The sequence below is a fragment of the Austrofundulus limnaeus genome, unplaced genomic scaffold (genome assembly GCF_001266775.1).
Source record: "Austrofundulus limnaeus strain Quisiro unplaced genomic scaffold, Austrofundulus_limnaeus-1.0 Scaffold43, whole genome shotgun sequence".
Classification (NCBI taxonomy): domain Eukaryota; kingdom Metazoa; phylum Chordata; class Actinopteri; order Cyprinodontiformes; family Rivulidae; genus Austrofundulus; species Austrofundulus limnaeus.
This window is the reverse complement of record NW_013952445.1, coordinates 1,056,427-1,071,770: the sequence shown is the minus strand read 5'-3', so window position 1 is coordinate 1,071,770 and position 15,344 is coordinate 1,056,427. Positions and strand designations below refer to the sequence as shown.

General features: G+C 39.8%; 1 protein-coding gene across 1 annotated transcript in view; it reads left to right on the top strand.

Annotated features, from left to right (window-relative positions):
* Positions 1-15,344, top strand: part of LOC106516972 (rho-related GTP-binding protein RhoN) — a 36,292-nt gene that overhangs the window by 7,992 nt on the left and 12,956 nt on the right. The gene's annotated exons all lie outside the window — the stretch shown is intronic.

Here is a 15,344-nt window from a genome sequence, read left to right as displayed (position 1 = left end):
GGCCTCTGGGCATTGTTGATATTTGTCTTTGCATGGTAGAGTTTTAACTTGTAATTTTAGATGTAGAGACAAATTGTGTTCAGTGATCATGGTTGTCTGAAGTGTTCCTGAGCCCATGTGGTAAGATCTCCTACAGAATGATGTCAGTTTTTAATGCAGGGCCGCCTGAGGAACCGAGGGTCACGGGCATTCGGTGTTGGTTTTGGACCTTTTCGCTTACTTGCAACAATTTTTCCAGATTCTATAAATCTATTGATGATATTATGGACTGTAGATGTTGAAATCCTTGAACTTCCATGCAATTGTATGTTGAGAAACATTATTAAACTGTTGGACTATTTACTCACTAAGTTGTTCACACAGTGGTGAACCTCCTTGCTTGTGAATGACTGAGCCTTTCAGCGATGCTCCCTTTATATCCAATCATGACACTCACCTGCTGTTTCCATATTACCTGTTCACCTGCGGGATGCTTCAAACAGCTGTTTGTGATAGTTCTTCAACTTTCCCAGTTTTTTGTTGCCCCTGTCCCAACGTTTTTAGAACACGTTGCAGGCATCAAATTCAAAATGAGTGAACTTTTAGAAAAAAATGAAACAAACAAAAAAATAATCAAGTTTATTAAGTTGATTATTAAATATCTTGTCCTTGTACTGTATTCAATTGAATACAAGCTGAAAAGGATTTGCAAATCGTCATATTCTGTTTTTATGTTTGAACAATGTCCTAACTTCATTAGAGTTGGGTTGTAGTGTGTTTTTCTCGTCTCCGAACACATTTTATTATTGATTCAAGGGGAAGAAATGTTCTTTTGATTGTAGAAGTTGCAGACCCCTGGCCTAAACAAACACAGAAAGGCTAATTAATTCCAAAGTGGAATTGATCTGCTATCGAGAAAACTCTAATTTGCAGCACAGTGTAGATTAAAAGTATGAACAATTAAGCTCACATAGTCTGCTGATAAGGTACGTGTGTCACACGTAATAACTCTGTTTGATAATTAATTGGATTTCTGTTAGAAGAATAGCAGTTACATTATAAAATTTCTGACAAAAAAGCCATGTTTAGCTCCCCAAAGTTTTTTTTTTTTGTTTCTTTATTGCATTGCTGCTAGCTAATCTGGGTCTGTCTCAGGGGGCAGGTGCAACAACACCTACATCAGTATTACACCGATTCTCCCTGGTGTTTTATACGAGTCATTTGTTGACTTTACAGACGTTCCTTTATATGTACTGCTGTAACAGCGCCTTTAATACCCTCGAGATTCTACTCTTTTTATTTGCTAGTTCTGTGCGAGTGCGTGTAAATACCTTTGCTGTGTGTGTGGAGTCRGGAAAGTGCCGGCGCGCAGAAGTGACAGCCTGGAAAATATTGTAAGCATTCAGTTTTTCTCTGTGTGTGGCATTGTGCCAATTTTCTTAGGCAAGAAGGTGTGCATGAAACTCAAGACACTGAATCGGCACATAAAGGGGTAGTTCAGATGTTTAGACGTGGGGTTGAACAAGCAATATCTTACCTGTTTTTCGTAGCTCTTTGAACGACCTCAGTTTGGAGACCGGGTTTTGTCTTTCCTAAAACAACTCGAGCGTTGAGGATTTTACTGGAGGTGTATGTATTGGTAACCTGACACTGTGTGAATCATTTGTACTTTTAAAATAAAATGTGCATCAAAGTGTTTGACACCTGTTTTATAATTTAAAGGGAGCCTTGACGGGTTGTAATGTTAGACATTAAATGATAAACATTTACTTCAACTGTAAAACAAAGACTGTAAAAATACTATATGGTGTTAGTTAGTTATTATTATTAGCTCTGGAACCAACATTATATCGATACATGTATATGTATTTGCAAATGTATGTGTGTGTGTTTGTGTGTGTGTGTGTGTGTGTGTGTGTGTGTGTGTGTGTGTGTGTGTGTGTGTGTTAGCTTGGGTGCTAACAGAAAAGCTAACAGGCTAAGCTGAGGTGAGCCTTCCGTGAAGCAGCTCTTGTAAGAATATCCAAATGAAAACCTGAAATAAATGCAGAAAGCTGCTTCAATTCACAGTCAAGAACATTTATTTTGCACACATTTGAAGTATACAACCTTGTAATTAAAAAAAACCCCAAACTAAACAGCCTACTGTATTTTTACAGTCTTTGTTTTACATTTGACGTAAGTGTTTATGAAATAATGTCTAATGTTACATCAAGCTGGGGTTCCCTTTAACAACATACTCTCAGTTAGGGCTGCGTGGTATAGTATATGCAGTAGACGGTAGAAACGATATGAAGTTGGCCTACGGTAGAAATTTATACTCTGCCGTCCTATCGTCATTACGTCATTGCACCTGTGTCAACAGGGCTCCGAGTGCAGAGACAACTGAGCAGGAGTTCGAAATATGATGAAGAAATTCTAGCGTTTTAAAACACGTATAGAAAAGATAAATCCTCAAAGTTTCCTCTTCCCGTTGTAGAAAAGTTACATACGTCGTGTCGCGGGATCATTTCCTCCTCTCCTCTCCTCTCCTCTCCTCTCCTCTCCTCTCCCTGCACGTCGCGCAGAGCGAAGCTTTAACAACTGTAGTTTTTCACACCCAATTGTCGGAGAAAAAACTTGTTTTTTATGTATTGTTACCCACAGAGATTATTAAAAAAAGACGTGGACATTCGTTCAGTAGTAAATCCATCTTGCTAATGTAAAGTCAGCTTCTCCTCTGATGATGATGATGATGAAGATGAGCGCGCAGCAGAGCAGCTGATAAGTTCATCAGGCAGAAGCTCCTTGTTTGGCAGGCAGATATTAAAGCAAAAACTTTGGGTTTAATTAAGATTACAGTTTTCTGCAAAAAAATGCTCTAAAAATGACATTATCTTAACTTGTTATAATAATTCTCTACCGCGATATATACTGTTACCGTGAAGGGTTTTAGTTTATACTGTGATATGAATTTGAGGTCATACCGCCCAGCCCTACTCTCAGTACAGATGTATCGAAGGTAACGCTGCTTGTAGATATAGCACAGCTCTGCTTGTGTTTTACGGCAAACATATGAACTGTTTTAGGAGCTTGATACATGATTTGAACAGATCTGTGTTGTTTTAATTAAACAAGTGATTTTGTTTGTGACTTGGTCGCAAACACTCATAATTTGGAAAAACCGCAGCTGAAAATCTGCCTATTTTCTCACAATTGTAAAAAGCAGATTAGTCTCCAACAGCGGGAGACCAGTTCATTCAAAATGCAACTGTATTACGCCGAACTGAGGCTATSTACAGCAGGTAAGATRTTTATTGAAYGTGATATTTTCAACTTTCTTCTTTTGGATGATTTGTTTTGTGTGCAGCCATGGAGAAATTCAAGTTAGAAGAAGAGACAATAAGAGTCTTACAGTTATTAGACAGTGTGAGGGTCAGAGCTCTCTCCCTCTCCCTCTCTCTCTCTCACACACACACGCACACACGCACACACACGCACGCAGAGCGAGGGTTTAATTAATCAAGCACTGACTGTGTGACCAAACACTTGGCCCTTGTCTCCTTCATTCTTCATCCCACTGCCTCATCTGTCTCCTTCCTGTGTGGGTTTCAWCTTCCTGCCTCGTAGGTTAAACTCTTCCTTCCAGACAAACTAAACTCCTCTTTCAGTTTTTCTGCTGCTTCTTCTCCATCTTCCCCYGTGCCTGTCTGGTTGTTCTGTGTCAGCCTTCAGTCATGTGGAGGCAACGTTTCTGATGTTCAACAGCGATGTACCCGAGTGTTTACGGATCTTTAAGCTGACTAATTTAAAGAGAATATACTCTGTGTTGAATTTCATCAATATTCATCAATAAGACACAGAGTAACTGATGATGTTTTTGCTCATTTCTGCATTGGTGTGTTTGTCTGTTAGCAAAATATCTCATGAACTATTTTCTGACTTTTAATGAAACTCGCAGAACCCTGCCAATGGATGTACCTCTACACTTGATTAACATTTGGAGGCACCGCTATTTAATTTGGCCACTCCAGCTAAGTGACCTTACTTACCATTGCACTAAAATTTGGTGTGGCAATAGCTGAAAGTAATTTGCAACACATACTCTGAACGTATTACGTTATTTTCAAGGTTTGACCAAAGTAGCTTCAACTCCATTATTTCTCATCATGAGAAAGACGGCGTGGGATATGCGTTCCATCAAGGAGTGCTACTTTTATTTCAGAAGATGCGAGCAATGATCCGTCAGGCTCCCCCCGCCCCAAAAAACAAGGCAAAGAACCTGGTGAATTCAACAACAAAGGCCAGATCATCTTAAAAAAWATATATAACATTTAAAGACCTGTTAACCATGATGACACAGCAGTTCTGCAGGAGGCGCTTCTTTAAATATACATAAAAAGAAGATGACACTCTAAAACCTGATCCCAGCTAACCAGAAAGACCTAATGTACTTTTACACGTCTCGATTTGCTTCCCTCTGCAGTTTTCTCCATGTCTGTTTAATTTGATCCATTCCTCCTAATATTCTCTGGCTGTCAGCCTCCCAGCGCTCCTTTTCAGTTCCCCCGTGMTTCCACCGAGTCAAGGTCAGGAAGTCGCTCCGTAACGAGGCGGTGCCCTCTCACCGCTCGCCCCGCTTGATTAGCTTACCTCGCGCTTTTCTTTCACCGTCTCCACATCCGTCCTTGCGTCTCTCCCTCACGTCTCACTCGATCTTTTTCTAATTTTCTCTGGTAATCCCGAGCTCCTGTCGTCGGTGGATCCTGGCAGTCCAGATACCGCGCTTTACTCGSTGTAATCAGTTCTTGAGGTGCTGCGACAACAGGAAAATAAAAACCTGCTGTGGTTGTTATTTGATCTGTTAGTCGCTGAGGTTTCACAACAGGAACAGATGATCTTTACTCACTGGTTCTGGAAGGTCTTTCCAGGATGTATTTGTTTGTATATTGAAGTTAGGTTCTATAGATACTCGTCACGTTCAGAATATGTTAGGAAGGATTCTCAGCTAGAACCAAACCCAATTTTAGCTTTGTATCTGTAAATCTGGCTAAATTATACCCATTTATGTGCTTTGTGAGCTCATTTGACCGTGGTGGCCTTTTTGAATTTGATATATTCCAAAAGTTAATCAGATACAAATGTGCATTTAATTTGATTGGTACTTCACTAAACAGAGTAGACTTTAAATTTTTATTGACAAAAATCTTAATAACAATCTCATGCTGTTTGTTAGGTATCAGAATATGTCGGGGCGAATTAGTTTCAGGTACTTTAACACCAAATTGTAGGTCAGTATTTGTAAAAGGACAAAGTTATAGCGTTTTTGTGGGGTAGCTGTGAAAGCCATCTTGAACTAGATTGATTTTAGAAGTTAATCACTATGTAATGCAAAAAGTACGATGTAAAAAACTTACTAAACAGTGTCGGTACAAAGTAGCTGCGTTTCCATTGCAAATGTGCGCAAAACTTTGTCGATATTCTGTTAATGTTGAAAAAAACACAGTTTCGCAACTGCGGTGTTTCCATTAGGTAAGAAATGCTATTAAAGTCATGCATGAATACGTTTGTTCTCACGCTAAGTCATTACAAACATGGGGGCAATGGATGTAAACACAAAGCATGTCGCTACCACGACACTAGCGCTCATCATCAGAGGAGACGTCGGCGTCTTTTATCGAGGCTTTCCAGTGACAAGCCCCTACTTGGGAGCGGCTACGTATGCTGTGTTTTTGGGGAATTGTAGTCGGTGAGTTTACTACTTTATTTTACTACTTCTGTGATATTACTACTACTTTTACTTCCTGTTATCTTCTTCGTCATCGTATTTTTTGCCAGTAGAAAGAGCCGGTTGTTGATCACGTGACTCCCGTGATGCGAAAAAAGTGTTTCCATTGCAGTTTTGCGAAAAACACCAATTTCAATACGGCCGAAAAACCACCTCATCCTAGCGCAAAAACATTTTGTCGAAAAACGAATATTTTTTTCGAAACTGACGTGTTTCCATTGAGCAAATTTATTTTCGAAATTCTAATTTGCGCATTTTCATGGTCAACGGAAACGCAGCTAGTGTCAAATTGTTTTAAGGCAGCAGCAACCCTTTAAAACTAGCTGTTAGATTGTCGGGCTGTAGGTCATTCAAAGAGCTATCACCAGCAGGGAAGATAATAACTCTTCATAGCCTTTCTATAGAACCCCACTTTAAAAGATCTGAGGAAATCAGTGTTCATAAGTGTCTGTGGCGTAGCAATGTGATGTTTTTAAAAGGCTATTAATTAGATTTAAACCATCACCCTTGCTGTGACCTTTATATCCCCTGGTGCTAATTATGTGAACATGCCCTAAAAAAATCAATGTTTCCTGCAATACAAGAGAATTATAAATCACCATGTAATAATAGTCAAATTAAACATCACCCTGGTTCACCTTCTAACTTTAAAAGTGTCAAAGCAGGAGATGTTAGATGTTGGAGCCAAGTCTGCACTTTATCTCCTTTCTTATTAGAGTTTTTTAAAAGTCTTTAAAAGCCGCTCTCGACTCAACCAACTAATGAACACGATTAGCGACTGGCTAGGTGTTTTCCCATTGCTGAAACAAAAGTGCAAATTAGGTATAAATTTGGAAACATGCCTCCAACTATGCTAATGTCACTCTGATGACAGTATGGAGCGAAAACTAGCAGCTGTTTGCAATAAAAGCTCGTTTCAGCTGCCTTCGAGAAGCCAGGAAATCTGTAATTTGTATTTTTTTTGCCCGCCACAAAAGGCAAAAGGTTGATAACAATTTATGTTGTTTTATGTTGATAACTCAGCTAATTATGCAGATATAGAGCGGAAGTTTGGTGTGGTGGTAGTTGAGAGTCATCCCCAACACATACTTTTTTTTAAAACTTCGGCATTAACTATCACCTATGTTTGTCTGTTAGCAAAATATCTCATGTCATAACTCAATCATATTTACTGATCAACTAAAATGGTTGTGTAAGTATGAGAGTCTTCTCCAACACATATATTTTGTGATAGTTTGTGAGATGACAGGGTGACTAGGGAGGGAACGAGAAGCTTTTCCTGCTTGAACTCTCAGAGGCAGTTTTGAAGGATGTACTCAGGATTTCTGCAAACGTGACGCACGCCACACGCTGAGCGAGTATCTCTGGCACCGTCGGCCCTTTCAAGACCCACTGCAAGCAGCGCGTCTGTTTATCCGCGCAGGTCAGCAGAGTCCACGGCGCAGATTGCATCAGTAATCCGTCGCTCGGCCACGAGCATCTTTTATGACCCCACTTACACGTTGGCTCCTTGAAAGCCCTGATCCAGATGTGCTCTGCGCGAGCATCTGGACCCACGATAGAAAGGAGCGAAGATAACAGCTTGATGTGTTGGTTTTTCACTGGAGGAACTGCTGTTTCTCGTATGTTCAAGGGTGTGAAAATCTGCATGTGAGCAGGAGAGCGCACTGGGGGGAAACGTATTATTAGAAACAGCAGAGCGACGAAGGGATGAAGATAAAACGTCGGTGGCTTTTCGTGGCACGATCCTGAGCTCCAGCCGACCCGGCCCAGCTCTCTTCTGCTCATGCAGCCCCATTAGAAGAGCGAGGGTACATTGAAAATCAATGGATCCTCGATGCGTCTCCACTCCCCATTTCCCAGGGGGACACCCGGCTCCGTCTTTCAGCCACTGGTGCATTTGTTGCCCAGCAGATTCAGAGAGACACAAAGTCTGAAGACACATGCACTCAGAAACTTTAAAGGAAGAAAAAAAAGAAACAATCAACAAACTTCTTTCCTTTCCTTTAAACTCATAATTCAGTGTTTTGCATATTGATTTTTAGCATCGAATTTTCATTAGTTTTACTTTATTTTCAAGGACTTTCCATCTTTTGTTATAGAAGCTTACAAAGTTATTGTGTGAATGCTGACTCAGCATGACATTATTGTTTTTTTTTTTTTGTTTTTAGTTTTTTCAATGTTTTTTTTCTGCAATCAAACTTCTTTGTGCGAGTTTAACCATTTATAAACTGAGCAAAATTTAGGAAATTTATGTTTGGGAGATTATTTCTTTGTTGTAACAATACTTCTTGGCCACAAATCTTATACCATCAGAAAGTCTGTTAATTTCCCTTTTAAATATAAGAAACATGTATTTGTGGGATGAGCAGTATAGCCAAGTTTATGGGTTGTTCATATGAAAAAATTGCCAACTCTTGTCTGCCAAACAGCTTATTTTGCTGCTGTTATCGACACTTGTTTTAAGCTTCGGGCACCCCCAGGTGCTGCCAGTCAGGTGCTCATCGATTTTTTTGTCAAGAAGCTTTGTTACAACAAAGAAATAATCTACCAAACAAAAAACAAAAAACAAAAAACAGATTAGATTAGATTAGATTAGAGAGAACTTTATTGTCATGGTACAGAGCACAATGAAATTACATTTCAGAACACGCATTCAGAAGAATACAGAACATAACAAACATAGGAGAACAGGTGCCCTGGGTCATGCAGCCACAGACCCTGCACAGAGCAAGGATCATCTTCATGAAGACATTATGAGGAGGCACAACMCTTAACAGAAAAACTAAAAACCACACAAGGACAGATGAGCAAAAACAAAATAAAACATATTTTATCAACAATGTGACACACTATGGTGTTTGTAAAATAAACCTCTGCATAGAGCAGATTTATTAGCCAGAGGAGGAAGTGAGTTTAGGGGGCCGTGTATCTGAAGCCATGAGTGTTGTGTGTTTGTGTGAATATCTGAAGAATGAGAAGAATCCAGTCCCCAAAACCAGCGCAGCTATAGTTCAGAATATGTATGTTAACTGTTCATTCTGTGCGGCCCTCAGCCTGCTCCAGGAACAGATCACATGTATATATATGGTAAATGGTACTGAACTTATAGAGCGCTTTTCAAGTCCCTCCGGACCCCAAAGGGCTTTACACTAACAGACATTCACCCATTCACACTCACATTCACACACTGATGATGGCAAACYACACTGTAGCCACAGCTGCCCTGGGGCACACTGACAGAAGCGAGGCTGCCATGCACCGGCGCCACCGGACCCTCTGACCACCATCAGTAGGCAAGATGGGTGAAGTGTCTTGCCCAAAGACACAACGACTGAGACGGCTGGACGGGGGACCGAACCAGCGACCTCCCGGTTCCAGGACGACTCCCCTAACCACTCCGTTTTATATATACACATACATTGAAACTGTTATAATTTCAAAAACATCAAAACAWCTTTAGCTACCGTTAGCTGATTTGAGATTTTAGTTACCGGTATGCTACTTTTAGCATTTTGCTACWTTTTGCAAAATGTAGTAAATTCACAATCTAGTAAAATTGAAGTTTTAGCTGAACCTTTGTTAATACAAGCATTTAGCTTTGATTTTGTTATTTAAACTTTTGCTAACTTTACTTTATTTGTAGCTTTTAGGAACAGTTTTGCTAATGTAGCAACAGCTTTGCCTATTTGACCTTTTATTTTCAGTTTTACTAATTTTAGATAGATTATTGATCCTCTTGGGGAAATTTAAGAATTCTTTGCTTTTCACCCATCGCACATGTGAGCACTGAGCACACAAATGTGGAGCGGTGGGCTGCCATTTTTGAGGTACCGGGGGGTGGGGCAGCTGAGAGGTTAAGGGCCTTGCTCAAGGGCCCAAAGTGGGGGTGGTCAGTCTGGGGAGTTGAACCAGCAGTTTGACAGTCACCTTCTCAAACATCTGCACCACCACTCCTCCATAGCTGCTTGCTTTAACTTGAACAGTTTATTTAACAAAGACTTTCAGCTCTCAGTGTTCAGATGAGTGTTTTGCAGAAAATGCAGTTTCTCTCGTTTGTCAGAGAGTTTGATTGGATATTTAAGATGTTCAGAAGTGAACTAAATGACCTCCTGCTGATAGGAAAACAACAGATGAGTTAGTTGATGAAAATAGGTGGGAAAAAAACACTTCATAATGACTCCCTGGCTATACTTTATGTTTAGAGCAAAGGGAAGCAGTTGGTTCATTATGAGGAGTGGAAAAAGTAATTATGTTTTGTTGTGTACACTGTGTAGACACAGACACACACAGAGGTTAAGGGTCCGTCCATCCACTTCAGACCCTCACAATCCCTTATCTAAAATGCAAGACTGCCATGTCTCAGTCCAGCACCTCGGAGCTCCAGGAGGTGGTCTCCCTGCTTCACATGGTCCCTGAGTGTCAGAGCTGCACAGAGGAACACGAGGAGCCGGGAGGTTTAATGTGAAAACGAGACGCCCAGATGCTCGTCTGCCCCTCGTGTGATTAATCTTAAGGATTCCTGTTGGATTCCTGCTGAGTTCAGGCTAAAAACGCTCCCTGGCAGCGCTCTCCTTCTGTGCCCACCGAGTTCGAAACAGAACTTGATGAAGAACGATTTGGCAAAAACCAGATGTAGCTGCGACTTCAACAAAAGAGCTGACTTGTTTCAACTGAGAGAGAGAGAAGAAATCCATAACCTCTAGACTCTTCCAGCAGCTTCTGATGAAGGAGCTTTGGAGACATTTGTGTGTCGTAGAAAATCAAAATGTTTATCCTCACTCCACCCTTTTGTCTTATTGACGCGGCAGCCAGAGGACATCACTCAGTTTTTTTTTCACTGCAGAAAACACTGAAATAATCTTTGAATGTTTTATCTAGTCTCATTTCCCCTTGATTTATGAATCCGAAGAACATTTGACAACTAGAGCTTTGAGTCTCTGGTCACAGCTGTTTTGAAATAATCTGAATGTTAGCGATTACGTTTAACGCAGAGACACGTTAGTTGGGTTGGTTTCAGTGGAGCTCCGGCCCCGTGAGGCCACATCAGTAATGATGTTTTTACAGCTTTTAATTAAAGTGGCTAACAAAACAATGTGAGCCGAGGAGCCAGCATCGGCGTAAACAGCTTTGTGTTCAATCCAGCTGAGTTTTAACGGCAGTTTTGAAACGAACTCAAGCTGAGCCGCAGCGCAGCAACAGAGTGCCGTTTGATGATTATCTGAAGGAACACGCCGATTCCATATTATCGGCATGTTTCAGACAACTTACGTGAGCGACGGACGCCTTTTCTGGGTGCCTCGATTACTCGTTTCAAGCCGTGGCAGAGTAACATGTTCATCAGCATGATTTAATTTGCCCTCTGGATGCTCGTCTCGTCAGAAATGGGCACGGCGAGGACAAACAGGATTTCAAATATTAATATAGATTATTGTGCTGTGATGGAAAKCGGCTGACGAAACGTGTCATAAAAAGAGGATTAAAGATGATTTCCTGTTCGAAACCTTTCAAGGTGTGCGCACGTTTATTTCTCCTGATTCATGCAGCACTGTGAAAGCCACAACACTTTCTTACTCTTATCAGCCGGTTTACAGCTTTAAGCTTAACTGCGCAAAGAAACGCCTGAAAATACAGCAGAAACTGATTAATAAGGATTTTCCAAGCTTCAAACAAAATGACTAAAAGCAGATATGTCCAGGGATTTTAAAAATTCACTAACAAGATTTACCATTTATAACACAGAACAGATAATATGAACACCTTCATTTTATAATTAAGAGCCCTGCCTGGTGGGGCTCATTAAAGATGCTCATCTAGGAATTTAGCTTCATTAAAAACTTACATAACAATAAATTATACTTTATTAAAATGAAAACTTTGTTAAACTTTATTGAGGTAACCTCAACGCTTACCCTCAGAACCAATTCACCTGTYAGGAAAAAAAAAAGCCAAACATTCACCTGCGATAGTTTGAGCCATCCCTTTTCTTTTGTCCTGTAATCATTCCTCTAAACGTCCAATTTTGTGCTGCATCAGAAACTTTTCTTGGACTCTGTCCAGGATTTTCTACCATACCTGTCTGTGGCTGTCACAACACTTTAAATCCTACAAATAAAAGTCACTGGTGGACGAAAATGCTTTCCTGTCGGCTTGTGGGGACGTCACTGCAGACGGACAGATTATAACTCTTCAGATGTCAGGGAGCTTATATATATATNATATAAAACAACTTAATAAAGAATCTTCAAAAGTGCAGTATGAATGCTGAGTGATGTATGACTAATGAAACTTGCTGAACCCAATTCCTAAGTAAAAAAAAACTGGCTAAAAGGTAATAATAGCATAATGCTAGTTTAAGACTAAAAGTAGAAAATGCTAGCTTGAAATTGTTAAAACCTTATTTAAAATCTACAAAACACTAGAAGTAGCAAAACTTTWGCTGAAAAGTAAAAATAGCTAAATGCTTGCTTAAAGATGAACATGTCAGAATTATAGCTTAAAACTATCAAACCCMYATTTAAAAGCTAAAAATAGCAAAACATCATCTAATAGTAGCAAAATAGCTAAAAAACAAGAATAAAATACAAACTAAAAGTAGCTAAATTCTAGCTAAAAGATAAAAGAACCTATAGGATAACTGAAAGCTTATAGTAATATAAAAAACAGTCAGGTGAAGCAAAAGAGAATATTTTTGGTAGATGTAAAGATCACAATATTAACTTTTTTGTAAATCAATTGTTTTGAAAAGTATAAAAGTTATAGAAAAACTAAATTCATAGATTGAATGCTTTGACTGAGCTGAACACTTTAACATTTGAATGGTTGTAATAGCAGCAGGTATGCAGAAGTAGTTAAAGGCTAAAAAAGAATAAAAGAGAAACCGGACCATACAGTGTAAATGCTGACTCAGCAGTCTGACATCTGCTTTCAGGATCAGGACATCCTGTTTCATTTGTCATCTGCCTGCTTTGTTTACTGAATGTAAAATAACATCAGTAATTATCAAATTAAACTCATGTTTTGTTCCTAATGTTTTATTTAAAAAAAAACTTCATTTTACTTTCAAACTACCCAGCAGTCTAAACCCCAGGAAACTGGAAACATCACTGTGAAAACACTTGGAAGTAGACATTTTAAATGAAGCTCTTATTGACCTTTGAGACGTCTGAATGAAAGCACGCAGCGCTCCCTGTGTCTGTCTGAGTTTGATCAGAGGGTTTTAGACGGAGACAGATGGACGGATTCTGCTACAACAGCAGGAACCTTCCCTGGAGGGGCATCAAACTACAAGACCCGGAGTAAGTCCGAAAAGCTCCCAGATCAATACACATTAGCTGCTGCTTCACCGCTAACATGGATTAGTTGACATCATGAGACCTTGAGGCATGCGGTCAGCTCTGTGTGTGTGTGTGTGTGTGTCAGTGTTCATTTGATGATAAGTCAAGTAAGACTTTTTTAATCCAAGATTAAACTTGTACAGGTTTTATGAGGAACTAAGGCTGTATTAATTTACAAGCATGAATGATTTCTTAATGCATTCTGCATTTTCTGCTACTATAATAACCAGAAATGAAAAAAAAAATGCTTTATTATGTTACAACTCTGGTCTGTTTTTCAGATTTGGTTTTTGGCCTAATGTAACACATCATGAAAATGATCCAGGATAATAAACAAAGACTGTTTTCCAATTAACTGGTGACTATAAACTTACTGACTTGCTGAGTTTAAAACCGGATAGAAAACTACACTCACGGTTTCGGCAAAAATTCTTTCCGACGAGACGTCTTTCAGAACATAGTTTCACACCTTTCATGAGAAATATGAGGTGTGGCGTGAGAACCGGCCGAGTCTGAGCCGGCGTGTGACACCTGAGAGCCCTGACTTTTCTACAGCTGACAGGCAAGGAAAACACATTGCTTTACTTTTACTTGACCTCATTATGTAACTGGATGTTTTTCAGAGTTCATCAATGTTACATGTATGAGAAGCTGATTTTTCTTTGGTGCAAACAGATTAATGGTTTAGCACTTGCTACATTATTTATATTGTTTTTCATGTAATAAAGTCATTGCTCCTAACCGACCTTCTTCTGAAGGAACTAAGTTAGATCTCAGGTTTATGATCTCTATATTATAGAAGTGTAAGCAAATGCATCACTTGTTATTTTTGCAGTAAGCAGCCCAAGATGCAATGGAAGTACCTGAATAGAGGACATTACTCTTCTTAGCTGTAGCCTATATACAGTAGATGTGAAGTTCTTGGTAAAGTACTAACTCAGCATCTCTGCAGATGACTTCTATTTATTTATTTATTTTTTAGAGTGTCCAGTACTTTTGCCCTGACTGGTATTTCCTATAATAAATTTAGAACTGCTTGGCTTGGACCTCTCGGTTTATATCACCCTATTTTTATTTTCTGTTTGACCCATAAATCTAGTACTGACACACTGCTAAAGAAAAACAAGGCAAAGAGAGTGGGGGGGGAAACCCCACTTTCGGCAATATTTAGAAGGAAATATCCATGAAAGAGTCAAACTTTATCCCTTTGTTTGATTTAAGTCCTCTTCTGATGCAGAGGTGGTGCAGAGAGTGAGAAGCTGAGCTGTTTGAGTAACTCAGGTCAGATCAGTGTGTGTCCTGAGTGCTAAGAGGGGAGCTTTAACTGTTCAGTAGACTCTCTGCACCTACAAATAGTACAATACTAAAAGTAGGTGTGGGGTATGGAGCAGTATTTAGTCAGAGACAGTGAGATAATTCTGGTCATCAGATGGACATTTCTGATCAGAATGATACAAAGGCACAGACAAAGAAATCTGTAGAAAATTTAAATAAGCAAATCTGCCATGTTTTGGTGAGAAGACAGTAGCGTACCTGCATACTAAACTGACAGCTCAGATCTTTTCATGTATAATATTTCACCTAATGAAGAAATCTCTTTAACGAAGGTTAAGTGACAAGATAATTAATGTCTGGTTTATGATTTGGTGAAAAAAGTATTTTTTTTAAATGCTCTCCTTGCGTCTGTTACAATTGCAGACAGCTGTAACTTTCACAAAGAAATGCTAAAACACACCAAACTTGAGTCAACCATGTTGCATGCCTTGACCAAACCATGCGGTCATATGACATCATCAAAGCCCCGCCCCCCCGACAACAGGAAGTGACCTTTATTCGGCTTGGAAAGCGCCATCTTTGACCAGTGTTGCCAGGTGTACGATAATTAATATTTGTACGATAATTTTGCCCTCTGTACGATGTACGATCAATAATTCCAAAAATCCCATAATGTACGATAATTTGACCGCTTCAGAGTATGACGTAATCGACCTGACACGCTGCTCGCTGACATGAGAGGTGGCAGGTTGTGGAACACAGCGATGCCGATTTAGCGACTTTCTTGCTACATTTACAGACTTTTCAGACCCTCTAGAKACTGTTATTCAGAAAAGAAACTAGTGAAAATCTAGCGACTCTTTTTCTGGTGTTATTGAGACTGAGAGGCTCTGCCGTGAACACATTCCTGCATTGTGCTGCTGAGAGCTCCTCCTCCCCGGTCCCAGAGCACCGACAGGAGGCTTCTTCACGCTGCGTCTCTCCCT